The following is a 26,406-nucleotide window of genomic DNA, read 5'->3' as shown; positions in this document are numbered from 1 at the left end:
GCACCAGGAAGCACATGGAGGATCCATTACACCATTATACCTCACATCATTATACAGGCTGTCCGTCATGTGTATAGGAGTATCTCACACACACAGGCTGCAGGGGGCGCCAGCACAAGGAAGCACATGGAGGATCCATTACACCATTATACCTCACATCATTATACAGACTGTCAGTCATGTGTATAGGAATGTCTCATACACACAGGCTGCAGGGGGTGCCAGCACCAGGAAGCACATGAAGGAGCTATTACACCATTATACCTCATACCGTTATATAGGCTGTCAGTCATGTGTATAGGAGTGTCTCATACACACAAGCTTCAGGGGGTGTGGTTGCCAGAACCAGGAAGCACATAGAAGAGACATTACAGCATTATACCTCGCATCATTATACATGCTGTCAGTCATGTGTATAGGAGTATCTCATACACACAGGCTGCAGGGGCCGCCAGCACCAGGAAGCACAAGGAGGAACCATTACACCATTATACCTCACTTCATTATACAGGCTGTCAGTAATGTGTATAGGAATGTCTCATACACACAGGCTGCAGGGGGTGCCAGCACCATGAAGCACGTGGAGGAGCCATTACACCATTATACCTCACATCATTATACAGGCTGTCAGTCATGTGTATAGGAGTGTCTCATAAACACAGGCTGCAGGGGGTGTGGTCGCCAGAACCAGGAAGCACATAGAAGAGACATTACAGCATTATACCTCACATCATTATACAGGCTGTCAGTCATGTGTATAGGAGTGTCTCATACACACAGGCTGCAGGTGGTGTGGTCGCCAGAACCAGGAAGCACATAGAAGAGACATTACAGCATTATACCTCACCGCTGTAAGCCTGTAGCCACACCCCATGCACAGAGCTCACACTGATCACTTCCTGCCAGGACATCTTGAGCAGAGAGAGAAGCTGCAAACTACAAATTACAAGGAGATAATAGATCCGGGGGAAGGGGGAGGGAGGCACATATCAAAGTGTTACAAGTGTAACAGTGTAAAAGTCTGTCAGCCTCTGTTTGTCAGCCTGTGACTGTTGGATGCCTCTGTGTAATTTCATGCATCTCTGATCTGTCTCCCACAGAACTAGATAGGTCATATTGTGTCTCCTTAGAGAGTCCCCGCTCCCACACCCTGGAATTTTGCACTGAGCAGCATAGGGAGTGATAAGAGCTAAAACAGCAATAAAACTGAGTAAAATTGTAAAGTAAGGGGTTAAAAGTATCTTTATTATGTTAACATCACTAGTGGATTGAGATGTGAGAATTTTCTTTCGTAGGAAAACCTTTAAGGTTTCTATGTCTGAGATAAATATGCCAAAAAGTGAAATCTAATAGGCTTGCTCTGTCTGTTAACTGTGCATTTTAATGGATATTTTATATATTTCTGATATATGGTATTCATATGTCAAAAATGATTACTGAAAAAAGGTCTCAAGGTCTCCTCCAAGGTCTTTATGTTGAGCAAGTGCCAGACCATTCTATATATGTGTCATCTGTAAAGCCCCTGGATGTTTTTTACTTTTGATATTTAAAAAGCTTTTGGGATAAGAGTTTCTTATTCCAGGAATGAAGCTGCACATAAATGTTATTTCTCCTTTGCAGGTCAGAAAATGCTGGAGGAGTGAAGTTATCTGAAGACTGGTCTATTTTGAGTAGGTCCTGTTATCTAACAATAACCTGGTATTAAATCGAGAACAGATGGGACAAAGAAATGAAATTACAAAGTGTAATAGGATTATTTGACTCCATTGTAAGACTACAGCAATACAATGAGGGGTAAATATTCCAAAAATGGCACCCATGGATCCTAGTGGTCATCACAATACTCAAATATCAGTATATGATAACCTCTGGTCCTATTTGAGGAACACTTTGTAAATGGTGATAGGTTGAAATAAAAGAAACAAAGGAAGCAATACACAAAGATGAGATACAGTGTAATATGGTACAAGTGTGGTTGGGCAGTGCTCCCGGATGCATGTGGTTTGTACTTCTTTTTGTGATAATAATGCAAACTTCCTGGCTTATATTGTGAATACATATTAGTCATTCTTAATTTATTTCTGTTTCTACCCTCCTTAGTATAATGGTTATGTACCGTGTTTCTATTACAAGTTAAACATTTGTATCAGAGTCTCTTGTGAGCACACCTTAACTTTGGTGTTGGTGAACCCCAAAAGGTTTTGTAACATGTCAACATTTCACTATCCATACAACACATTTGCCTCAGTGCCATTCAATGTTGGACTGGGCCACCATAATACCAGAGAATCCTCTGGTGGGGTCAAGTGTCAATAAAATAATTGTGTCTACAGGTCAACCGATTTTGGAGGATAGAATAGTCTCTAGGGCATATTTATCAGGGCCTCTGCACCACGTCAGTCATGTATAGGCCCTGAAATAATCGCAAATGCTAGCACTTGCGATTATATTTTTCACCACGGCTGGGCGTGCGGTGGGCCGGTGGGGGGGCGATACTGTCCCCGTGCCAACGCACATGCTGCTGCCAGCGACTTTTCATATGTCGCCTGCCCCGATACATCAAGAGGTGGAATTCTTTTGATGTATGCGGCTGTGAAAATGCAGCAGCGGGGCAATCACGAGCGTTGGCGTATGATAAATATGCCCCTTTTGTGTTTTATGTTATAATGTTATAGTTGAAATAATAGTAATTCATAAATCACAGTTAAACCTGTTTATAGTTTTCTACACACTTTTCTTTGGGTTGTCTTTTAGTATTTAGATGTTTTTAAGTTTTTTTGTTTTTATACATTTCTTGGTGTGAAATATGATTTTGTTAGTTATATCAATGCATGGCTAATTCATATGTTATGTAGCCAGCATTCCCTCTCCTTACTGATTTCTATATAACATACAATAATGGAAGCGTGGCTCCAGAGCTTATAACAGAGCTGCTGGGTCTTGCCAGACCTAGAAAAACTCTGCAAGACCCATAAGGGGTTCTCTTTCCCTGTTACTGGTTACATTTATGTTACAATGGAAAGGTGTAATAAAAAAAAAAAAAAATATATATATATATATATATATATATATGTATATATATATGTATATATTTAAAAACAATGAAAGTAAAAAGAGGAGATGTCCCCCGGAGTCTTTTATGTGGTTAAAAGAAAAAAAACATATATTTACATAACTAAATGATAGATAAATATGAACTATATTAAGGAAACTGTACAGCAGGGTTCAGAACCTATGGCTCGGGAGCCAGATGTGGCTCTTTTGATGGCGGCATCTGGCTTGCAGACAAATCTTTAATAGCGTTCAGAGCTGTGTGCGTCTAAGACACAAGCAATGCTGATCACAGTTGTCACCCTGCCTGTTTCCTTCGTGTGACCCAGACGCAGTTGTCACCAGCATCAGTGCTCAGGTGACAGTGTCTGTGTCATAGAGAGGAGTGGACCGAGGCACAGTAACCCAATTTTGCAATCATCAGGACCGTTACCGATGCGGTATTCCCCTACACAGTGACCCCCTCCTCCTCTTCTTCCATGCACCATATCCATAAATATGAAGCTGAAGGATTACTGGATTTTGGTGAGCTGACTATTACTTCTTTCTCTATTTCTGCTTACAGTCACCTAAGTACCTGTGTCATAGAGAAGAGCACGGGAGCAACAAGTGGCCAGGTGCAGGGAGTGCAGGTAGGCGAGTATTACCTATCTACTGCGGGCATGTGTGGAGCTACCTAACTAGTGGGGACATGTGCTAGCTAGCTGCTATCTACTGGGGAGCATGTGCTGTGACTAGCTGCTGTCTACTGGGGAGCATGTGCTAGGGCTGGCTATCTACTGGGGGGCATGTGCTAGCGCTGGCTTTCTACTGGGGGGAATGTGCTGTGGCTGGTTTTCTACTGGGGGGCATGTGCTGGGGCTGGTTTTCTACTGGGGGGCATGTGCTGGGGCTGGTTTTCTACTGGGGGGCATGTGCTGGGGCTGGCTATTTACTGGGGGCATGTGCTGGGGCTAGCTATCTACTGGGAGGCATGTGATGTGGCTAGCTATAAACTGGGAGGCATGTGATGTGGCTACCTATCTACTGGGGGGCATGTGCTGGGACTACTTATCTACTGCGGCATGTGATGTGGCCAACTATCCACAGGGAGGCATGTGATGTGGCTGACTATCTACTGGGAAGCATGTGATGTGGCTACCTATCTACTGGGGCCATATGATGTAGCCACCTATCTACTGGGGGGCATGTGCATATTATAAGCCTCCTATCTGCTGGGGGGGGGGCTGTCCATATTGTAAGGCTACCTATCTACTGAGAGCCATGTGCTGTAGCTACTTATCTACTGGGGAGCTATGTTACAAAATGCCATACATTGAACAAAAAAAATCACTTTTTTAAAGTTTAAAAATGGTTAAGACGTTCATTTTTAAAAAACCTTATGTAATATTTGGGGTGGGTCACCAAATAACAAGGCCCCTAAAACCATCATATCCACCAAAATGTGTCTTATTTCAGGCCAAATCAGACCTGGTCATTAAAGGTAAGAATAAAATCCACATTGTAGTTTAATGTACAGATAAGATTTAGTCAAATCTATTATACATTGCTGGTGGATTTTCCACATACAATCAAAAAGCTGCAACATATTTCCAATGTGTGAACAGCCCATAAACTTACTTCTCAATTTATACAAAAAACTATTGAATATATAGATGATTATTTCTTAGATTTTATTACCATAATTGTATTACAAAATATATTTAGAAGACTATCGGGGGCAAGGATTCTTTTAGCTAGAACAGAAATTAAATGGAAGTCATGGGATCCAGATGTAAGTGGGAAAGTTTATTGTAAAAACAGCAGTGGAATGTTCTTCCTATGTCACTGGTTAAATCTCAGTGGGGTTACCTCTGCTCCAACATAAACAGCAATAACTCTATATTTAACAATTCCCAATGGGATCCAGAAGTTGTGTTATTTATTGTGAAGGCATCTTTGGAAAGGGATCTGAATTTGTCATTAAAGCTCTCTGAAAATCTCAGGGTACCATCGGAGCCTCCAGACCAGAGGAATGAGCACAACAGCTGCTTAAATGTCAAGTTTATTTTCACGTTCTGCTATTGTCTCTTCTATAGTCCTTTGTAATCTCACTTCGCTTTAAATATATCACATTCCTCTCCTTCCTGGGTGCCAGGGACAGACGTGGGCTATCTGTGTTCAGTAACACTTCTGGAATCACCATCACATTGCAGAGATAGACCATATGAGTCATGTTCTAGGAGGATTCAGTCTTAAGCATGGGATTCCCTTCACATACATAAAATAGTTATGTTATAATGTACCGTGCAATAGTCGCATAAAAAATATCTTATCGGAATAGTCCCTGAGCGTTTCTTTGGGTCTCCACGCCCTGAGTATTCCTTAAAGTACGAATGAAATGCTCACCACGCTGTTATTTGCTATTTAGCAATTTTTCTTTATCAAAAATATATCAATTGTTACAAGCATTTTAGACAAAACATAATCACCCAAGTGTGAAAGTCCATATAATCCAGCGTGAACTTCAGCGAGACGGGCTGAGCACGCCATGTAGTTACTCCATTAAGTAGGACGGCATCCAGCACATCATGTGGCGTTTCTTGATAAAGAAAAATTGCTAAATAGCAAATAAAAGCGCCGATTGCGGGTGTTACCGGTAAGCCTTTGCTGCTCAGCCTCTCCATGCACCCGCACCCCACATGTGACGTAGTATTACTTCACATGTCGGTAAGGAGTTAAAGGAGGTGTATTATAGAGATAACCAAATGTATGTTCTTTTGAAATTGAATTATGTTTTTATTTAAATGTAGTTATGGAGGATTCTCTTATTAGACACTCAGGGTGTTAATAGGACAGAGTTTATGTTTCCCTGTTCTATATCTAGATAGTCTGAGTCACTCACTTACAGGATTAGCTAGGGATAACAGGCTTCAACTTGTCCCATATCGCTAATGAGGTTATCATCAGATTCCGTATCATTCCATATGTTCCGCAGACTACTACCTATATATGGCTGAAGTGCAATGCACGACACAACGAAGATACAAAGCAGATTGTGACTTAGGTCATGAAGTACAGCTATCAGGAAAGAAACCCTAATAATAGTACCATAAAGTTACTTTAAAATTATTTTATTTTTCTAATGTTTTGTTGCTTCAATTAAATGACACATTATCAAACAACATTCTAGGAGAAAGTCACACCATCTTTGGGCAATTAAATTGACTCACTAAACACGTGAGAAATTTCTGGGCCCACATTCAACAAATGATTCAGTCCCCTGATTTAGTCCTCTATCTTGTCCCCTGGAACTCTTTGTTCTTAAAGTCTATTAATTTGGGAATCCAACAGACCTTTGTCATTCAAGCCAAGTCTAAAAGCAGCTATCTGCTATGTGAGTGTATGGTAATATACACAAAAATGGAATGTATGAAATACATAGGAGGTATTGCAAGATTGGAGACGGGAGGGAATTATTAATGAACTTTATTCTAACCCTATTTTAGACTTATGCATTTTCCAAATCCCAGATTAGACTCTAAAATACATCTCAGACCCAAGACCAAACATTTAAAGGGAACCTGTCAGCAGAAACCACTACCAGTATGTTATCAATTAACACCTTCCTTATCGTGTATATTTCATGACATGGTGTTGTGGCATCATACAGAAAATCAACTTTGAAGTAAGATGTAAATTTGTTGTATAAAGTCAGGGAGGCAGGGAGTTTAGCACTAAAGTCAAGCTCTCCCTGCCCCAGAACTGCACCTCTGCTGTCATTAACATCATGCACTAGAATTCTGGAGAGATGGTTAGTCATGCGACTGAATGCAAGACCATCAGTCACAGCAGAAGGGATATTCTGAGGTGTTGCCATAAAGTTGATTTTATGGATTATGCCACCACACTAGGCCATGATAGAGACGATTGTCTTTTTTCATTTTTGCATTTCCGTTTTTTACTCCCCTCCTTTCAAAAGCCATAACTTTTTATTTTTCCATGTGGAGAGTTGCATGAGGACTTGTTTTCTGTGTAAGAAATTGTAGTATTTACAGGGGTTCAGCAAATAATTGATATGGTTTGTGTAAGGAAAAGTTATACAATTTTCCAATATACTTTCTGTATCAATGCTTCACAGTTGTATAGATCTCTGCTTACTGTCATGCTGTAGAAAGCTTCTATGTTTACATCCAGTGGATAGAATCTGTCCACGGTCCTGTGATGGACATGCAGGTACACGAGCTGTAACGGCTTGTGCACCTGTGTGACATCACATGACCAGGGACAGATTTTTCCCACTGGCAGTAAATATAGAGGTTTTTGATAGAAGGACAGCAAGCAGAGCTCTTTAAAACAGTGAGGAATTAATACAAAAAGTATATTGGAAAATTGTATAACTTTTAGTTACACAAGCAATATCAACTATTTTTTAACCATTTTATTATGGGCACTGCTTTTACAGCTTAGACTAGTGGTAGCGAACCTATGGCACCACTGGTCTCCGAACCCTTTCTGTGGGCACCCGGCCCATTGCCCCAGGACACCAGACAGGACTCAAAGAATTTTCCTGCAGTTCCAAGCAACTTTGAAGCAAAGATGCTGTGTTCAGTGATATTTTGAAGTGATATGTACTTGGCTACATGGGACTGTAGGAAGAGGGGAATGTGTAGACAGGGCCGAATTATCTTTGGAGGCCCTCCTGCTGGCCCCATGATACTCTTTGTAGAGAGGGACACTGGAAAGAAGCTACAATGATGGAAATTTTTCCTTCTTCTTTCTACTATGTTGGTGTCCTCAGGAGGCCAGTATGAATGAACGTTGTTGAAGGACATGCAGCAATAAGTTACTGCTTTAATTTTTGGTTGGCACATCACAATAAATGAGGGTTTGGGGTTCTAGTTTGGGCACTCGGTCACTAAAAGGTTTGCCATCACTGGCTTAGACTGTGTGGTCAAAATGACAAATCCCTGTAGGAAATGTTTGTTTTTATATTTTGATAGATCATACATTTTTGGGAACATCGATATTTAACATGTTTATGATTATGTCTGTTTACTTATTTTTATTTCCATTTACTGTATTCCAGTATATTGTGATTTTACTGTATCTAAAATAGATCCTGCCTCCGACAGGGTCTGGTTCAGAGTACTCTGTGACAGGCTTCAGAGAGAGTCCAATATGAACCAACATGGCAGCACATGTGCCACCACTGGCTTCACCTGTTGCATTTAAATGGTTATCACCTGTAATCTGTGGTGGCTAGTGTTGGCAGTGGGTGTTTACTGCATATAGCAGAATATGTATGGATAGGGCACAGCCTGTAAGTCCCCTCCATACAACCCAAACCACTCTCTGAAGTACTATTCCAAGGTGTTGATTAAATTTAGAGAAGACCAATATATGCAATGAATGCAGACCTTAGACGAACAAAACTAAAAATGTTGCAGAAGATGTGGCACTTCCATAAAACAACAAAACTTTATTTTCATAGCAATTTAAAAAGCTGTACAGACAACATGGTAGTACTGGACTAGACCAACGCGTTTCGAATCGGGTGGTTCTTATTCATAGCATAAAAATCGAAACCAAAACCCCAAATTAATAAAGTCCCCAGACAAACATTAAAATAAAACAAAAATCCACTAGACTAAATATTAACCCCCAAAATTAATTCAGGCCTTGTCCAAATAATTAAAAAGTCCCAGATCATCTAACAAAATTAATCCAAGCTAACAAACTAATCCACACCAAATCTCAAAATGTATGCTTAAAGGAAATCTACCATCAATCAAGCATGATAAACCAGGGGCACTGTGACTGTGGTAATCTTCCTATATTTGTTATCCGTGGCCTCCTTTGTCCTAAATTCAAGTTTTAAAATTAAACTAATGACCAGAGTTGTCTCAAGGTTTCAGTGAACTCATGTGGCAGCATTAAAAATTCAGAAACTTAAACAGTCTCCTGTTCCCTAAAATATTCCTTACTTTATCATGCTAAACAGCCCCATCATGGTTACTTTATATAAAGCTCCCCTCACCCCTATGGATTTATTAGATATATCCCCCCTCAACCTCATAGATTACTTATGCACAGCCTTATGTGGCCCCCCCTCCAGCAGCTCTAGGCCTGGGCACTTGCCCAGTTATGCCCTGTGCTGGGGCTGGCCCTGCTAATGTGCATGGAGGCTTCACTGTGCACAAGCACATCTCCCCCCTTCCCTCAGCATTTCCCCCCTCCGTGTCTGCTGTAATCTCACTGCAAAAGTGAGTTGAAGTACACAGTTGGAGGGGTAAAGTGCTCCTGAACAGTGTAACAGCCTTTGAAGCTACAGAATGGAGGCGCTGGATCTATGAGAAATGTTCTGCTTATCAGGCAGTTAGTCATACTTACTAACTAATATTTACCTAAAGTCTTCTTTATGTTAGCATGCTTTTTCATCACTAAATGCAATATATATCACCCAGATAATTCAACTAACATAAAGTACATCGGGGCACATTTACTTACCAGGTCCTGTCGCGATCCAGTGGCGAGTTCTCCGCCGTAGTTCACCATCCTATTCCTGGTGCATGTGTGTGTCTAGAGACACTTTTTTTTTTTTTTACATAGCGTGATTTCTCCAAATCAGTCGGGTTTCCCAGCGGCCACACCCCCCGTTTTTCGTTGCATGCAAGCCGGTGCCGATGCGACACAATACGATCGCGTGCGCCAAAACTCCCGGGGCAATTCGGCGCAAAACTGTAAAATTCAGAAAACCTGGTGGAAAACCGGGATTCGGACCCTTAGTAAATGTGCCCCATTGTGTCATTACAAAGTTATCTCCATATGAAGTGATATATGTCAGATTTGAAAAATAGGGCCGTCTCAGTAAGTGAAAAGTGGCTTTGGCAGCAAGGTGTTAAAGTCTGTGAAGATATGCAGCTATCATGACCCTCCTTGCAGCCTATATATATATATATATATATATATATATATATATATATATATGAAGGTAAGACCATATGTGCAAACTGTGCCACTGCACAGCGACCCTGTAATGAGGGGTCTAAAAATAAGACTGATTCATAAAGACCATTATCTAATATAATTTAATCAGCATTAATTTCATTACATTGATGTTTCAATCAGATTTGGTTTGGCAAGTCTGGAAGATCCATGAATGGGGTCATGGATAGTTTGTATCCCTTTGTCAAGAAATTAGCATTTTGAAAACACAACTCATTAAAATACAATCCATAGTACAGACATATTTTACGCGAACTGAGTGATTATTTTATATAGAGTAAAATATTTCTTTAAGCATTTTATATAAGCATAAATTATTTTGTCATTATACATATCAAAGATTCTAAAAAAAAATCAATAAAAACCTACAATCAAAATATAGAGGATTTAACTTACCCGTGTACCTTACACACAGTGGTAGGAATGATAGAATGACAGTAGGAACCTCTGATGTCAGCTCTTTAATGGAGCTGTCCACAAAGAGCGAGGCTTTAGTGTGAGAAATCGGATACTACTACTGTTCTGCATCAGTCGCATTGTATTGGGTGAGAGAGATCCCAACCTCAATATATGGAAAGTTACTATTTGTGAAATCACAAATTAATGATGAACAGCCTAGCTTCTGAAAATAACTAGTGACGTGTTGCTAAACTCCAGGGCTGAGGTTTAATACAGCTACCTAAAATGTAGGAGTTGTTTTTTTTGTTAATGCACTTATATTGATTTTATGTTAAATGGCTTCTCTGAGATTTCAAAATCTGAAGAGCAGGGAATTTTATAGAATGAAAAAAGAAAAAACCTTTTACAACAGTGGTGTGATGTATTTGTAAATGTGACCGGAGTCATATATAAGATAGATAGATTGTACCAATCTCAGTATATAGGACCATAAATAAAATCAAAATACCAAATCCATAAATCTTTATTAACAAATACCAAGGCAATCAATAAACACTAAAAAGTACATATCTAAAAACCACAATAACAAACCCGCGGTGGTGGTCAATCCATCAAATACACATAGTCATAGTATAAGTACAAAACTCCAAGGTACACACCCTTGAGGAAGCAATGGCGAAACGTGCATCGGGGTGCTGTGGTGGTGGTCCTTTTCTGGTAACTAATCTCTAGTACTTATGAACATGCAATGCTCTGGTGGGTAAAATTATTTGAATCATATTATGTACCTTGGAGTTTTATACTTATATTGTGACTATGTGAATTTGATGGATTGGCCACCATTACATGTTTGTTCTTGTGGTTTGTAGATATGTACTTTTTAGTGTTTATTGATTGCCTTGGTATTTATTAATAAAGATTTATGGATTTTTTTATGGATTTGTTATTTTGATCTTATTTTTTTTATGATCTTACAGTTATGGCCAAAAGTTTTGAGAATGATACAAATGTTAATTTTTACAAAGTCTACTGCATCAGGTTTTATAATGGCAATTTGCATATACTCCAGAATGTTATAACGAGTGATCAGCTTAACAGCAATTAATTGCACAGTCAATATTTGCCTAAAAATGAACTTTTTCCCCCGAAACATATTTCAACTTCATTGCAGGCCTGCCTTAAAAGGAGCAGCTAACATCGTTTCAGTGATTGCTCCAGTAACACAGGTGTCGGTGTTGATGAGGACATGGCTGGAGATCAATCTGTCAAGATGAAGTAAGAATCACACCACTGGGCACTTTAAAAGGAGGCTGGTGCTTGGCATCATTGTTTCTCTTCTGTTAACCATGGTTATCTCTAAAGAAACACGTGCAGTCATCATTGCACTGCACAAAACTGGCGTAACAGGGAAGAGTATCGCAGCTAGAAAGATTGAACCTCAGTCAATAATCTAGGGCATCATCAAGGAATTCAAGGAGAGAGGTTCCATTGTTGCCAAAAAGGCTCCAGGGCGCCCAAGAAGGACAAGCAAGCGCCAGGACGTCTCTTAAAAGTGTTTCAGCTTCGGGATGGGGCTACCAGCAGTGCAGCGCTTGCTCAGGAATGGCAGCAGGCAGGTGTGAGTGCATCTGCATGCACTTTGAGGCGGAGACTCCTGGAGCAAGGCCTGGTGTCAAGGTTTGCAGCAAAGAAGCCACTTCTCTCCAGAAAAAACATCAGGGACAGACTGATATTCTGCAAAAGGTACAGGGAGTGGACTGCTGAGGACTGGGGTAAAGTAATTTTCTCTGATGAATCCCCTTTCCGATTGTTTGGAACATCTGTAAAACAGCTTGTTTCGGAGAAGACAAGGTCAGCAATACCACAAGTCTATTCTCATGCCAACTGTAAAGCATCCTGACACCATTCATGTGTGGGGTTGCTTCTCATCCAATGGAATCGTCTCTCTCACAGTCTTGCCTAAAAACACATCATGAATAAAGAATGGTACCAGAATGTCCAAGAATGGACGGCTATCAGTCAGGATTTGGTCCAGAAGTTGATTGAGAGCTGCCAGGGAGAATTGCAGAGGTCCTGAAGAAGAAGGGTCAACACTGCAAATATTGACTTGCTGCATTAACTCATTCTAACTGTCAATAAAAGCTTTTGCTACTCATAATATGATTGCACTTGTATTTCTGTATGTGATAAAAACATCTGACAAACACACATAAAAACCAGAGGGCAACAGATCATGTGAAAATATAATATTTGTGTCATTCTCAAAACTTTTGGATATGACTGTATATACTGGTACAATAAGTGTTCTTTAGTATAGGGACTATTTACCTTGCATTTGGGTTATCCTATTGGTATTTACCATATATAAGATAGGCCCCCAATGATGGCATATCTATACTGGACAATAACCATGAGTCACTGGTTACTAAGTAATCATAATATTCGGTCAACGTAAACAAAGGACATCAAGTAGAAAACTATGTCTTAGTGATCTCATCCCATTGTGACCCCGGAAGATAACTGCAACTAAAACTATTACTCTTCTTCCTTTTTCATTTTAGCAGTTCTTTTATCTTGTCATTCCAAAAGCTATCACTTTTTTATTTTTCTGTTTATAGAGATGTGTGAGGGCTTGTTATTTGCAGGACAAATTGTACTTTTTGGTGGCACAATTTAATATTCCATACAGTTTACTGGAAAGCTGGAAAAAAAATTCGGTGCGGTGAAATTGACAAACCCCCCCCCCCCCCCAAAAAAAACACATTTGCAGCGTTTTCTTGAGGGCTTTGTTTTTAGAGCTTTCTTTGTGTGCTTCAAATGACACCACCTGTTTATTCTTTTGTTCAAAATGATTGCAAGGATACCAAATTTATAAAGGTTTTATTAGGTATGAGGAGATTTAAAAAAAAAAAAAAATCTTTTGTACTTGTACAAAATTTTTTTTGCCATTTTGGCAAATTCTGAGGCCAAGTAAGTTGTGGTACGTGAAGAAATTAATGTCTAAACCACTAGCAACAAAAGTGAGTACACCCAAGTAAAAAAGGCCAAATTGCACCTAATTAGCCATTTTCACTCTGCAGTTTCATGTGACGTGTTAGTGTAATGAGGTTTCCGGTGTAAATGGGGAGCAGGTATGTTAAATTTGGTATTAGCGCTCTCACATTCTCTCATACTGGTCACTGGAAGTTCAACTTGGCATCTCCTTGCAAAAAACTTTCTAGGGTTCTGAAAAAAAAATTGTTGCTCTACATGAAGTTGGCCTAGGCCAGTGATGGCGAACCTTTTAGAGACTGAGTGCCCAAACTACAACCAAAACCCACTTATTTACCCTGATGTGCCAGTGTGCCATTTTAAGCAGTAACTTATTGCTACCTGTTCTTCCACTTCTTTAATTGTATCGGCCCCCTGAGGACACCAATACAGTTGAAAGAAGGTGGGCAAATTCAGATTATCATTGTAGCTTCTCTCCAGGGTCTCTCCGTTTAGGAAGAATGGTGGGCCCACTAGGATGACCTCCAAAGATAATGCACTTCTCACTTTTCAAGTAGTTCCAAACAGTCAATGAAGTGTCCCTGTGAAATAGTGCTGAGCACAGCATCTCATAAGTTGCCTAGGACTGTAGGAAGATTTAATGGATTTGGTCCTGTATGGTGAACTCTGTGCTAGGCTAATGGCCTGAGTGCCCACAGAAAGGGCTCCGAGTGCCACCTCTGGCACCCGTGCCATAGGTTCGCCATCACTGGCCTAGGCTATAAGAATAATGCCCTGAAAGTGATCTGCAGTAAGGTGGCCAACACCATGCAGTGGTTTAACAGGTTCCACTTAAAACAGGTCTCACCAACTGTTGACCAATGAAGTTGAGTGCATATGCTAACCATCATATCCAGAGATTTTTTTTTTCCAAGTAGACCTATGACTGCTTTGCATTAAATTGCTCTGCAAGGCTGTCATCCCAGAAGCCTCTTGTAAAGAGGACACAAGAAGAAAGCCTGCAAACTGTTCTCAAAAGACAAGAAGACGAAGGCTAATCCATGCCCCAAGCAGCAATGTACCAGGGGCATATAAATGTTGTCGGCTCCGAAATAGCCTGATCTATCAATATATAAAAACACTAATTCCAGATGGTGAAACTCGAAACTGAAAATAGCACCCATAGAGCAACCAAACACTTGCTGTCAGGTGTTATCACAGGTCATAGTTGAATGCTAGGGTTCTATCATAGGGTTGTGGAGTTGCAGAGAAATGGACACTTTGTGATCTGCTGATTTAAAAAAAAGAACCATTCAAAACAGAGTAGCCATTAAAATCTTTGTGTAGTGTAAGGTGTAAGGACATATACAAATAAAATACTACTTTACAGAGTAAAAACAGTCATATGAAACAATAGGAGTGAGGGCCTTGCTCACAAGAGCTTACAGTCTACAAGGAAGAAGGGGGTGTAACAAGAGAGTTTTAATAAAGGTCCAGCCATTCTGTATAAGGGAATAACATAATTTAATAAATTAAAATGCTGTTGCTTGAACCAGCCATCGGCCTCCATCTAATATACAAAGTCTAAATTTAGTGGAACTGCAGAGAAGCTTGGAGCATGGTATCTATCTGGTGTTTACCGGATAACAGATGGGAGGCGGACATAGGATGGATTAGTAAAGAGAAAGTTTGCATTTCATGCAGTCAGCAAGTGTTATAGGCTTGCCTAAAAAGATGGGTTTTAAAAGCATGCTTGAAACTTTTGAGGTTGGGTATTAGTCTGATAGTCCTGAGATGGGCATTCCAGAGAATTGGTGGAGCTCAGGAGCAGTCCTGAACAAATGCATGAGAGGTTCGAATTAAGGTAGAAGTTAGTCTAAAATCACTGACAGATCTAAGACCATGGGTTGGGCGATAGACTGATATGAGAAAAGAGAGATAGGGAGGTGCAGCATTATGCAGAGCTGTGTGGGTGAGGGCTATTATTTTACCTGGATTCTGAAGGAGACGGGCAACCAGTGCAGTGATTGGCACAAATTGGAGGAATACTTTTAGTATGTGGTCTGAAAGAAGACCAATTAGTAGGGAGTTACAGTAGTCTAGTCGAGAATGAATCAGAGTGAATTATCATTTTAGAGGTTTCAATTGTAAGAAATGGGCAGATTCTGGAGATGCATACGGCAAGAGCAAGCAAGAGATTGAATATTCAGTGCAAGGAGAGGTCAGAGTCCAGCACAACCCTAAGACAACGAGCCTGCTGCCTTGTGCTATAGTGATCCCACAGGCCGAGATGGAGAGGTCAGACTTGGATCGAGTAGTAGATGGTGGTAAGACGAGAAGTACAGTCTTTATGTTTCAAGATTATTTTTCAAGGAGAGAGGATATGATGTTATAGAGGACCTGTCACCCATAATTTCGGCACTAGGAGCTGCTTACTAAAGTTTGCTTGAATAAACGCCGCAGTGTTCGAAGGATAGAGTTACCGGTTACCGGAAACCTCGCAAAGCGGTCCGATGTATTCATGAGGGGGCGTGGGTTGGGGCATGGTTAGGGAGCTTATGGATCGAGCGGGGCGGTCCGGGGAAGAGGCAGCGCCTTGGACCACCCCCTCGTGAATACATCGGACCGCTTCGCAAGCGGTCCAATGATTACACTGTACCCCGCCGCTGTGTTAGATAGCGCTACTGGAGGTTTCCGGTAACGCTATCCTTCTAGCACTGCAGTGTTTGTTTAAGCACTAGGAGCTGCTTACCTTAGTAAGCAGCTCCTAGTGCCGAAATTATGGGTGACAGGTCCTCTTTAAAGACAGGAGAGAGACAGTCACTAGTGTTCTGAAATAAGGCAGGTGTAATATTACATGCAGACATATACAGCCAGGTATCATCAGAATAAAGATGAAACCAAATATGCTAATGGTTTGAACCCTAAAGAACCCCTCCAGTGAGATGAAGATTTAAAATAGGGAGATCCAGAAAAGGAGGCACTAAAAGTGCGGTCAGAGAAATAGGAAGAAAACCAAGAGAGTACAGTGTCCTTTCGGCCAATAGAGCAAAGCATCCTGAGGAGGAGCTAGTGGACCCAATATCAAATGCTGCCAAGAAATCCAGAATAACGAGGAGCAAATAGTCATCTTCAGATTTAGCAGTGAGGAGATCTTTGGAGACTTTAGAAAGAGCAGCTTCAGTGGAATGCATAGTACGAAACCAGATTAAAGGGGATCGAGGAGGGAGTTAGCTGAGAGATGGTTAGTCAAGAATAGACCAGGCATTCCAGGAGTTTGGAGATGAAAGGGAGATTAGAGACTGATCGGTAGTTAGTAGCATTGGATGGGTCCAGGGAAGGTTTCTTTAGTAATTGGCGTACAACAGCATACATGAACGAAGGTGTAACAACACCAGAAGAGAGAGAGAAAGAGATGAAAGATGTTAGTGAGGTGAGAAGTGACTGCTGGGAAGAGGGACTGTACCAGATGTGAGGGGATCGGGTCACTGATGCAGGTAGTGGGTCGAGCAGAAGAAAGAAACCTGGACATTTCTTCCTCTGTGACTGGCTCAAAGGAAGAGAGTGAACAGGTTGAGGTACCGGAGAGTAGGGGATTAGTGGAGTGAGTTGGTTCAAAAATGATTTCCTGGCAAACGCAGTCAATTTGATCTTTAAAGTGGACAGAACTTCAGCCCCAAGGCCTGTGACAGGTGGCTGCACCTTTGGTGTTTGTGAAGAGTATCTAAGAGCCTTTTGGGTTTATTACAGAGAGAGGATATTAGATTAGTGAAATAGACCTGTTTAGCAAGGTGAATTGAAGAGTTATAGGCTCTGAGCATAAATTTGAGCATTTGTTCTTTGTTCAGTGTATTTGTCAAATCCAACGCCTGGCACCCGCATGATAAGCTGCTTGGGGAGACAGATTCTTCATTGCTTACCAAGCATAATGCTGTACATTATACAGTGGCTATATTTGTTATTGGAGCTTAGTGGCAATTACTTGAATGGCAGTGATCTTCAATCAGGGCATGTTTCCCATGAATTTAACATCATAGGCCTTGTGTAGTAGCGCCCATTGGAGGTCCGCTGCTAATAGCTGATAAGTCGGTCGCTGTTTGGTAGACCCGCCCCCACAACCCCAATTTGCAATATTGATGAGCTATGATGTTCTAAGGATAGCGGCAGACTCCTACACTGCTTTAATAAATCAGGAGCTGATGTACATTGCACATGGTGTACATTGAAGGATTACTTTGTGAGGAGAGCAATGCTAAGCAGTATGCACACTTGTACTGCTTGGCATGTCTCTTTTTATTAAAATCGACATTGCTCTGTGAAGGACAGATTTGCTGAGTATCTTTTACTGCAATGAAAAATGAGCGACAGAAAATGATTTTACCTAACACTTTGTTGATCCTTCTCTGGGAACTAGGGTGAAGGGTCATCGGTAATGTACTAATGTACAGGACAGCAATTGGAGCACAATATAGCAACCATTAAATTGGGGTATTAGGCTGCTTTTGTTATAGCTATGGATGGGTGAAAGGTTCTGTCAAGTAACATTGTCTAAAAACCACTGTGATGGGTCTGTAACCAGAATCCCTGCAGCTGCCGGTGAGAGGATAAATTTAGCTTCTAGGGTGGATTCTGACAATGTTGGAGGATTATTTAAATCCGTGGAGCTTAGCTTTACTTACCCACACCTGGCCCAGGCTATAAGTCTTTCCAATACAATCACACATCAGTGCAGCTTATTGGGTGGGAGTCATTCTGAAGGCATGAGGGAGTAACTGTTTTATCAGACATGAGATATCCATCTAAAATATGACAGTGTGTATGTAATATGGGAGAGCAGTACTGTATGTGTTATCCAGCTCTACACCTGTCCATGGGGTCTTTTGCTATTGCAGCCCAGCATCATTGACATCAACAGAGCATAACTGTAAACCAGACCCCAAAATCATGAAAAGGTATAGGGAAGGGAAAGATATTTTATGTTCTTCTGATGCAAACCCTTTTTCTTCATTATCTATGATGTACAATACTTACCAATTGTTGCTATTGTAACATTATAACCGGAGGTACACCTTAAGGGGAACCTGTCACCACATTTTTCACCATTATATTTGCCAGTTTTCCCATGTAACTAACTGACATCCTTCTTTAGCAAAAAATGGTTTCCTTCAGATCCTGGTATTCAGGGATATCTATAGCAAGCCAAGGGGATGTGGCCTCCTTGGTCTGTATCTAGCAGCTCCTCCCAATGCTAACTCAGCATGCAGCAGTAATGTCAAGTGATCAGGGTCCTTTATCCTCTTAATCCTAGAAAACTGTACACCATGCATATACCTGATGTCCATGCAGGCTGCTGTGATTAAATGTGATCAAATATATGCATGGTGTGCAATTTGCTAATTTTAGGAGGTTTAAGGTCCTGAGATGATGTCACCCTGGTCACATGACATTATTGCTGCATGCTGAGTCATGGGGATAAATTACTGCATTCAGCCCGAGGAGAACATGCCCCCCTCTACTCACCAGAGATATCCCTGGACACCAGACAAAATTATAGATATGATTATATGGGAATCTGAGGGAAACTATTTTTAGCTAAAAGAACGGTAACAGTTCATTAATGGGGCTATATGGGAACCTGCTTCTAGCTGTATTTGTGAAAAATGTGGTGACAGGTTCCATTTAAGATATCAATAAAGGAATACCGGCAGGAAGTATTTTTTCCAACTTTGCTACCCCTAGGAAAGTTTTCCAAAACATAAAAATAAATAGCTACAACATATAAAAACAGAATAAAGATATTTGTTCTCTCAAATAATAGCATACAGTATTATTATGTTTTGCCTCGATTTGTGACAAAAATATAAAAGGCATTGAAGGAATTCTACCATGGAAAATCTTCTTACCGTAGTAGATCCAGTGGTAGATTTCACAAGGCAGCATCATCCCTAAAGTAGAAATTTGTAGAAAGAGATAAATCCTTCAGCACCAGCTAATTAAAACATTGGGGCACATTGACTTACCCTGTATGTGGAGTTCACGAAAGTGCATTGTCCGACGATCATGCACTCTGATGCGATTCACTAGGACCATGCGCCCGATTTCCTGCATGTGTCGCTTCCCCGCTCAAGTCCTCCGGAGTTTACCTTCTTCTTCGTGGTGCATGTAACTGCATTGTCTTGCGACACAATTTGAATCTTAAATGCCGCACTCAATCGGAATCAGTTGGATCGTCCGATGACCTGCCCCTGATTTCTGTTGCATGAAAACCAGCACAGCTGTGCCAAAATCAGATCGCGTGTGACACAATCCCAGCGCAAACCCGTTAAATACCTGTCTTAGCTGCGCAAATCCCAGCAAACCGTGAAACATCTGACTAAAGTGCGATCCGCAACCCTTAGTAAATAAACCCCATTGTTTCTTTCTTTATTAGTCAATCCATAAAATGATACAAAAATTCCAAAAACATTAACATTGTTCACAAGGTTCACCCTAACATGCTTTTGCACAATTTTTAATGTTTTTGGACTTTTTGTATCTTTTTATGGATTTACTAATAAAGAAAGGAAGAATGTTTTTCTGAGTTGGTGCTAAAGGATTTATCTCTTTCTACAAATTTCTATTTAAACTTGGGTCCGGACCAAGCTACATTCAGAGCGAGCAGAGCCTCCTACTCCCCAAAGAAAAACACCCAGGGGTGAACAAACACATATTTCATATGTCTTAATATTCAACCCATTTCAAAATATTTTTTTTATTTTAATAATATGCTAATTTGCTGCAGTGGTTACTGGGTTCGTGTTATAGCCTCTGTGAGTTCCAGAGGCTTAGACTATTACATGTCCTCAGTATCCCTTGCATGTCCAGGCCAAATGTGAATCCAGCGGCCGGCTTCAGGGGAGCTCTGCACATGCACACTAGCTCCTGGTCCCATGCCAGCTTCACAAAGCTGTGCAAGTGCATCTGTATTGAAAGATTCCTATGCAGAGACGTGCTACAGAAAGGGCTACTGGGCATGTGTAATAGCCTTAACCCCTAAAGCTCGCAGAAGCTTTTACATGTCCCCAGCCTCTAAAACAAAGTAGCATATTAAAGTACATCTACCATCAGGATGCAGGATTGTAAACCAAGCACAATGACATAGTGGTGTGAACCCCCTCTGGCAGGATCTGCTCTTCTTTTATCTTCTTATGCCCTTGTTTTTAAGAAAAAATGTCTTTACAAGTATGCAAATGAGCCTGAGGGGCTCCTGGCTTAATAGATGTCAATGGAGTCTAGAGCTCCTCATGCTCAATGCCTAATTTTTAAAACCTTTTTTTTTTTTATAAAAACAAAGGCTTAAAAAGCTGAAAGAAGAATGGATCCTGATAGAGGGGTCACACACCTGTATGTAAGTGTTCTTGTTTTACAATCCTTCATCCTGGTGGTAGATTTCCTATAATAAAAGAACAGGGTTTTTTTAAACAAAAGAGGCTGCATTTTAGGTTATATGAAAAACACTTTAGGAATGATACTGCCATGGGGAATCTACCACTGCATCCACTTCGGTAAGTAGATTCCCAATGGTAGATTTCCTTTAAGTACAAAGTAGCTTCTTTTGTTCCATTTTGCATCCATCGAGGAAATTGTATACCACTATCTTTGGGTCCATTCTTTAGCTTCTTGCTGTGGTTGAAGAACCTTTGATGACAAAGACCCTTCAGCCTATGGAAAAATAGCATCTACATGTTGTAGGAAATGTGGGTGAAGGCTGCGAGAAGGAAATATATATGGAGAAGTAGGCTGTGAGGAAAAAGGAAACCTGTAGCCACTGCCGCCTTCCCTCATGGGTGTGAAAAGGGGGGATCAGTGTGGAAAAAAGGAGGGGACATGGGGATGCCTCAAAATATTTTCACTAGATAATGTCAATGAGCTTGTACAGGGTTACTACAGTAAAATAATATTCAGGTCGCACTGTTGTTCATAAGATGCTGCTATAATATGCATTACCTGGATCAATATTAGAATGACTCATTACACACTTCTTAAAAAAAAATAAATAAATTACGGTATAAAGTAGAACGAGAGAGACATTGTATTACAGGGAATTTCCCCTCCCATACTCGAACCCCCCCCCCCTCCCCCTCAGCTCTGATCACATCTTTTTTTTTTTTAAACGGTTTTTATTATTAAACATGTTCACAGCGTTCGTTCAATATACAATGGGATAATAACATCTGTATACAATGATATAAAATTATGTGGATACAATGATACAGTGCCTGACATGCTTATACATCGTAATGATTAATAAAAGAGAAAAAAAAAATATATCGCTTTTAAAATTCTACCGAGTCTCTTTTTGTTCGGCTGTACCTTTGCGCTGTGACATTAGGTAATAAGCATATTAAAGAGAAACATAAGATAATATAACACAATAATCAACTGACTAGAGTCTAAATTCAACTCTTCTAGTCTCAACTGTGAAACACTACAGGTACTTGGTGTGTCAGCCCCTTCATTTATTCCTAATTCCCCCAATCAATACCCCTGTTACTCGCTCATCTCCTGTACCTTTTCCCTTTCCCTCATCCCACCCAGAGTCGGCCAGCCATCATGTCTGAGGGGTTGTCCCCCCGGTGATATGATATAGTTTGTCTTTCGCAGTGCTCCTCTGCTTATGATGTAGGAGTCAAGTCCCTAAATTCTTGTCTCAGTCTACACACTGAATAATTTGTGTCCCTCGACTCACACCAGCTCCCCCACACTCGCTCAAACTTGTCAGGACATTTGCGGTGTTTATACACCAGCTTTTCGTATGGTAAAATTTGGTTAATTTGTGCTTTCCACATGTTTACGTTTGGGGTGTTAGAATCATACCATCTGAGTGCTATACTCTTTCGGGCCATAAATAGAGTTTCCCTCAGGAAAATAATTTGGTAAAGAGACCAATCTACTTCAGAAAGGAGGCCCATGAGGCATGCTTCAGGGGACATGGGGATGGGAATGTGCATTAAAGTGGACAAGAAGCTAGTGATGTCCTTCCAGAACTTTTGAATCGGGGAGCACGTCCAGCTCATGTGCCAGAAATCTGCCCCTAGCTCACCGCATCTTGGACAGGCGGTCGAGGGAACTCGGCCCATCCTGGCCATGCGTACAGGTGTTAGGTAGGCCTGGTGGGTGAAATATAATTGAGTCATCCTGTTATTTAATGAGGGGGACACTTTGGTATGGGCAGCGAGTAGTTCGTCCATCGACTCATTCTCCAATGCAGGGATGAGTGTCCTCCATTTGTCTAGCACAGGTAGTTTGTTGTTGGCTAGCTTTCCCTGAGTGAGGTGGGTATATAGTGCAGAGATGATGCCCCTAGGGCCTTGTGTTTTACATATCCCTATTAACGGGTAGGAGGAAATGGGCGTCTTGGGGGGAGGAAACTGAGATTCCAGGGCATGTCGCAATTGTAGGAATCTATAAAAGAAATTTCTCTCTAATTTAAACTTTTGTTGGAGTTCCTGAAAGGAGTGGAGGACTTTCGCGTTATATACATCAGCTAGGGTGCGTATACCTTTACTTACCCAGAGGGGGCCCCCCTCCAGCTGTTGTAGCTGTGGTAGTGATGGATTATTCCAGAGTGGCATCTCTGCTATGATATTCGTGAACCCGGTTACTTTAGTTGTCGCCTGCCATACCTGCCTAGCAAGTCTATGCAGGGGTAGTAGGGGAAGTGCCAAGTCAGGATTTGGTACCAATACCGGCCAAAGACTGGGGACGCCCAAGTGATGCATGAGATGGTGTTCTGCGTTTGGCAATGGTTGTTCTATAACCCAGTGTCTAAGATATTTGAGCTGGCCTGCTACATAATAGAGGTAAAAATCTGGTAGGGCCATTCCCGCCTCATCTTTGGGGCGTTGCAATGTTGCAAGACTTAACTTGGCTCTAGATGTGTTCCATATGAAGGTGCCTATAAAGGAATGTAGTGTTTTAAAAAACCTTTTGATCACATCTTTTACCACCTGTCTTAGAATACATGTGCATTTTTATTGTACTGTGTTCCTACATCACATGGCGGTATAAGTAATTTTTGTAATTTTGCAACTGATTGCAATAAATCTTATGTTAATGAGAAAAAAGTAGCAAATAAATCAGGGACAACGATGCAATTTTTCTATATTTTATTATGCAGCCACCAACTACCAACCAGCAGTCTAATGGAAAGAGGAAATGCTACCATTGTCTTGACCTTCTGTACTAAGCGGTCTGCTTATTCTGCCACTATATCCTTTGCTTCATCTCTAATTATTAAGTGTTTACATTTATTTTATCTATGAAGTTCATTCCATTGTTATAAAGCCTTAAATGAGTCTACTATGTCTTCTGCTCCGTGATCAAGTAAACCCTGACTTGCACACAACAATTCCCACACAACCGGTATTATGCTTCTCTGTCACTGAGCGGATTAATCAATGAACATAGAGTTTACTTTTATTTTGTTTGTTTTGTATGTCTGACAATAGCAAAAATGCTCCTCTAGGGTGGCCAGGCTTCTGCACTTGCTTGGACACGACATTCATGAAACAGCCTGACACACTCAGTAAGTAACGCTGCCAAGTGAAAGAGTGAAGTAATATTTGGAAGGGTTTTGTTCTTCTGGAACAGGAGGTCACCATCCATGCTTCTTATATAGCGTTCTGCAATCCATCTTCTATTAACCTTTGAAGGAAACTCTCTCTGCCCTAGTTGCAAACATTTACCTGGCAGCTAAAATTATTTGCTCTCTAAATCCCTACTGGAGTGAATATACTGAGCTCTTAGAACAACAAGAAGGATGATGTATTTTATATGTTTAGAGAGTCCTGAAACAAACAGGTTGTGGGAGTGGTGGTATTATACTCAAACCTGACCTACAATAACTAAATCTAAAAACATGAAGAGAAAGGAACAATTTATGTACGATCCGTAATTTCTGCACTACTACAAGGGTTAGATTTAAGCAAAGTTTTAATAGGTAATTATTAGCGGCTCACATTACAAGAACTAGTCTTGTTTAACAAAATCCAGATTTTATTTGGATACCACCTCCCAAATTACCCAATGCTGATTACCGTCATTCTTTAGGGCACTTTACGCTTTAAAGAGGTTCGCATGCCATCTGTCAATTAGAGAGGATTAGAGCATTCAGTTATCTTTATTGCAATGAGCTTCTCAGTGCATCATAGATGGATCTCATGTTTTCTACATTATGCAACTCTTTTCTATAAAAGGTGTCACTGTAAAAAAGGGTGCTGCAGGGGAGTATAAAAACTGAATTTTCTCTAAAATGACAGATTGCTGGGAAACAGGAAAGAGTGCCATGCACGTTGCTGGATTTACTTGTGGTGGAATTGGGAGATGTTTAACACCTTATGGATGGGTACTACTTCAAGAATTCCTTTTCATTTAGTTTTTTTTTTAATGCCCAAACCCATAACGTTTTGTGGACAAGGCTATATGAGGGCTTCTTTTGTGCAACAGGTTTTATGTTTTAATGCCACCACTTTGGTAACTATAAATTCAATTTAATAGTTGTTTCTGGGGGAATGGGGAAAAATTGATGTTTTGCCATTTTTTACGTTATAAGCTTTGCACTGTGCAGCATAAAAATGTTACCTTTATCCTGTGGGTCAGAATGAATCTGGTGATAACTAATTGTTATTTGTTGTTATGGTTACTGCCATATTCTGAAAGCAATAACTTTTCTATGGTTTTGTTAACACATCAAAAATTGCATTTGTATTTGATAATTTGTTTTACTTTTTTTTTTTTTAAGGGAACCTGTCAGCAGAAATTGACCTAATAAACCAATGCCAAGTAGCTGACACACGTTCCATATCGTGTTACTTTTGTGACTCAGTATGGTGGCATCATCCAGAAAATGTACTTTGAAGTGAGATGTAAATTGGTTTTGTAAAGTCAAGGGGGCAGAGATTTTAACACTGAAGTCAAGCTCTCTCTTCCTCAGAAAGCCCCTTTCACTGTAATTGATGGTCCTGCATCCAGAGACCTCACTAACCAGATCTCCTGAAGTCCGATTTATGAGTTCAAATGCTGAACATCCAAAGTGTACTGTGACGTTACAGGACACTTTGGATGTTCAGCGTTTCAGTGAAAGCCATGGAGGTCTAAGTGTGGACTTTACTATATGGACTGCGGCATGTCAGCCAAAGAGTGGTGATGTATTCATGCCTTATGTTTTCCTGAGAAGTTGATATATAAAAAGAGTTTTGTCTCTATGCATGGTCCCAGTTATACTTTGTATGTTATATATCTAGTTTATACATTATAATCTGTTCATACAATGATATAATAAATCAGTTTCTATTAAACTAAACTAGATGAATAATCAATAACCATATCATGGAAATATCTCTTACACATGCTTATGTCTCATTTGGCAGAATAAAGACTTCCTTCATGGAGAGTGTTACTTGAAGTGAACTGACAAGGAGTAGGGGGAAGTATTAAAGTGATACAGCACATGTAGCTAGTTTATCTGCTGGTAACTATACTCCCACTCAGCTGTTATGGTGAGACAATGACATATTGTTCCCTGCAGGCTGTGCACCGACAATGACTGGTATGTAATCCATGTACAGGGGCTTTCACAACAGAAGTCTTTCCCTAGACCGGACAGTGAACGCTGAACTAAACTGAATGTGTGGACATCATCCTTCAGGAATGAAGATCTGGTTTGCTTTCAACTAATAATGCAAATGGAATGAAATAGCTTATATAGATGACTACCTCCACCACATTCTCAGGAAATTCATTAGGCCTCAATCAGAGGGCCGGACTAGATCCTGGGCGTAGCACAGGGCCAGTTGGAGAATGGAGGGGGACTTAGTGTTCCTCACCCCTCCATTCTACATTGAAAACTGTGTGGCTGCACCATAAATCCAGCAAAATATAGGGCATGTCATATATTTTTAGGCAAAGAAAAAAAAATCAGGTTCTCTCACCACCAGGTGCACAATCCAAAGAGGGTCT

At 40.6% G+C, this 26,406-nt stretch overlaps 1 protein-coding gene and 1 long non-coding RNA gene across 2 annotated transcripts in view; one reads left to right on the top strand and one right to left on the bottom strand.

Moving 5' to 3' along the window:
• Positions 1-10,562, bottom strand: part of TNNT1 (troponin T1, slow skeletal type) — a 49,295-nt gene extending 38,733 nt beyond the window's left edge. Inside the window, exon 1 of the mRNA XM_072156786.1 lies at positions 10,435-10,562. The gene's annotated coding sequence lies outside the window, so the exon portion shown is untranslated. The remainder of the gene's footprint in view (positions 1-10,434) is intronic.
• LOC140135369 (uncharacterized) overlaps positions 1-25,750 on the top strand; it is a 30,963-nt gene extending 5,213 nt beyond the window's left edge. The window contains exons 2-4 of the long non-coding RNA XR_011856505.1: positions 1,621-1,670; positions 3,617-3,683; positions 25,190-25,750. This is a non-coding gene — a long non-coding RNA (uncharacterized lncRNA). The remainder of the gene's footprint in view (positions 1-1,620; positions 1,671-3,616; positions 3,684-25,189) is intronic.
• The last annotated feature ends 656 nt before the right edge of the window (positions 25,751-26,406 follow it).

This window comes from Engystomops pustulosus, chromosome 6, assembly GCF_040894005.1.
Source record: "Engystomops pustulosus chromosome 6, aEngPut4.maternal, whole genome shotgun sequence".
Taxonomy (NCBI): Eukaryota; Metazoa; Chordata; class Amphibia; order Anura; family Leptodactylidae; genus Engystomops; species Engystomops pustulosus.
The sequence above is the reverse complement of the archived record's forward strand: the minus strand, read 5'-3'. Positions and strand labels throughout refer to the sequence as shown.